This window comes from Macrobrachium rosenbergii, chromosome 54 (assembly GCF_040412425.1).
Source record: "Macrobrachium rosenbergii isolate ZJJX-2024 chromosome 54, ASM4041242v1, whole genome shotgun sequence".
Classification (NCBI taxonomy): Eukaryota; Metazoa; Arthropoda; class Malacostraca; order Decapoda; family Palaemonidae; genus Macrobrachium; species Macrobrachium rosenbergii.
Window position 1 is genome coordinate 54,063,710 of NC_089794.1, and position 2,932 is coordinate 54,066,641.

The 2,932-nt window shown below is 39.1% G+C and overlaps 1 pseudogene; it reads left to right on the top strand.

Annotated features, from left to right (window-relative positions):
• The first annotated feature begins 350 nt into the window (after positions 1-350).
• LOC136834556 (uncharacterized) lies at positions 351-1,694 on the top strand (annotated as a pseudogene).
• The last annotated feature ends 1,238 nt before the right edge of the window (positions 1,695-2,932 follow it).

Here is a 2,932-nt window from a genome sequence, read left to right on the forward strand (position 1 = left end):
CCGATTTCATTTGTGATATCAAGGTCAAAGGTCAAGGTCAAAAGGTCAAATTTACATTTTTGGCAATAATTTTGGTCCCATTCATCGTGGAAAGACTTTGGACTTTGTTCATATTGTAACCAATGAGGTCCCTCATCTTGTGTGACTTTGACGTTGAACTTGACCTCTGACATCACAATGACTTCATAAATGTCAAGGTCAAATCTGACCTTGAAAATTGTCAAAGCAACCATACCGAGTAATATATCAAACGAAAGGGCATGCTGAGAACATTACAACGCACTTTTTTTTTTTAATATGGTGTGCTATGACGCCACAATGACATCATCAAGACCAAGGCCAAGGTCACGAATGACATGAAAAACACATTTTGAACCGTAACTTTGGAAGTAACAGACACAGACTCAAGTGGCGTGGCGGAGATTTGCAGTCTCTGACTGCCATTTCACCTCTTGTTTATGTTTCTTTGTTGCTTATGCTTCGAGTTCAGTGTCCTTGAATGATATATTGCAGGTATAATATAAAGTGCAGCAAAGAGGCTCTATTAGATTAGGCAATTACTATCAACCGTCGTTGTACCAGTGTTTTTATACTTCATAATATATGTAGTATCTGCATTCAATTTTAGCGAGCCAAGTACAGCCAATAGGCTATATTAGTTATACATTGTAGATTATCGGGTTTGTTACATTGCAGAGGCTCAAGGTATTTCTGCAAATTTAATCTTAGCAATATTACCAACTTTTTCATTTTCAATGATGTGTTATTCTTATATTTATTTAATTCGTTTTTCTACTAGGTTAGGATGACTACAGTTGCAAGTTGTTCCGATGAAGATTATACCCCAACCACTGATGACGCCCTATAATAAAGAAGAGAGGGGTGAATACTGTCACCAAGCGAGGGAAGTACACTTAAATCTACGCAAAAAGCAAATCAACAAATAGAATCATAACGGCCGCTGAGAATGACCAGGACTGCAAAGCTGTAGCAGAGGCCAACGGTATCTGCCAGGAATGGCTACGAACAATGCTACGCACAATTACGGGGCCTCGCTCCAACATTATTGTTGTGTGTGACAATGCACCTGTTCATCCTGGCATTGAATGCGTTGCAGAAGAAGAGGAGTTCGAGGGAATAGAAATAGTACGTGGGAGTCCTTACAGTCCTCCGCTAAATCCAACAGAAGAATGCCGGAGTGTCACGAAAGCCGCCATGGAAGCCCCGCTGGCATAACGCAGACGGAGTGCCGCATGCAGTTCCTAGGAGGCCGCATTGATAAGGCTGTTACCAGCATCATACCTATGCTTTGCCTGGAAACTTGCAACCAAGTGCAGCAACAAAACATTTTCCTGGTGCAATGCAGATGAAGGACTTAGACATGGGTGATAACCGAATGAGTTTGCAGTAATTTTGAGTAGGCCTACATTTATACTGACATGTAATGCATCATAGTTTACTTAGATCTCTTTCTCTATTATTGATGTTATAATTCTTATAAAAATATAAGAAATACCTGTAAGTGAGGTACTTTTGTCATTTAAATTTATAAGGAGTTACCATACTATGTTATCTTTCTGATTTTCATTGAACAGCGTAATTCATATTGATTTATAATTATAATTGGACATTGTTTTTATTTCCCTTTGTAAATAATAACTGACCTGATTACCATAGGATGCCTTACAAAGAAAAAGAGTAGGGATATTAGCTTTTTTTTTCTCTCTGCAAAGATGATACTTGACGATAATAAAAGCCTCAAATTCAAATGTATTATTTAAGAACATTGCACTCCCACGCTTTTTTTTATTTATTATTTTTATGTAATTGTGCGCTTGTAAGTAATGCTAATTCATACCGTCTGCTAAGGAATGCAACCAGCTCCAAAAATGAGCCTGGGATATGCTATCAGACATTTATATATTTATTTATTTTTAAATTGGGATTCATTTAGACTCATTTGTTAGAGCGTCGCCTTGCCAACCAACAGCTCGCGGGTTCGATCCCGCCTCCCGACACCCGTCACGGGCCCCTACAACCCCTGCGCAAAGATGTGGTTAACTGTGGACAAACAAGGGTCCCTCCATTTAATAGAAGCACCCCTTGGTAGGGTTGGCAAGCCTTCCTTCCTTCCTGGAGTTGCACCCTTCCGATTCCTCAGCGCTTGCAGCGCAAATACAGCAGAGGCGTGTAGTGGGGTCACCACCTCCAAGTGGCAAGGCTTGAGGAGGGAAGCAAGGAACCACCTTACAGCACATGGCCAACCGAAGTGTCAACACAGGCGCTGAAAGGGCCTCATGGCTCGCAAGAGCCTCGCCTCGACCCCCTACCCAAGTGCGGACGGATCGGACTTAAATACGGGTTGCCCCCCCGCCGGGGGAAATGTAATTTGACTTTCATGTCAACCTTTTCAAATTGAAAGTCAATTTTTAACATTTGAAATCCAGCTTTTTTAAATTAAAGGTCAACATTTTTAATTTGAAATCCAAATATTTTAATTTGAAAGTCAACTTTTTTAACTTGACTGTCAGCTATTTTAATTTGAACTTCAACTTTTTTTAATTTGCAAGTCACCTTTTTAATATGAAAGTCCATTTTTTTTTTAAAAAGTTCAACTTTTTAAACAAGAAATTCTTTTTTTTTTTTTTTATTTGAGGGTGAAAAGGTGTAGTCTCCTTGCTCGTTTACTTGAAATAATTCTTGGAGAGAGAGAGAGAGAGAGCGCGAGAGAGAGCTTTCAAGGGAAAACAAATTTTTAGCCTATAAATTTCACTTCTGGCTTTCAAAACTATGACTAGGATCAAAATATCTGGATAAATTCTAATATTTTGGCCTTGAAATTAACTAGGGGACCTTTAAAAGTCAGTCAAGGTCAAACATTTGCGAGAACATTAATTAACAGTCCCCCGGGTATATTCTATCAAAATTCATA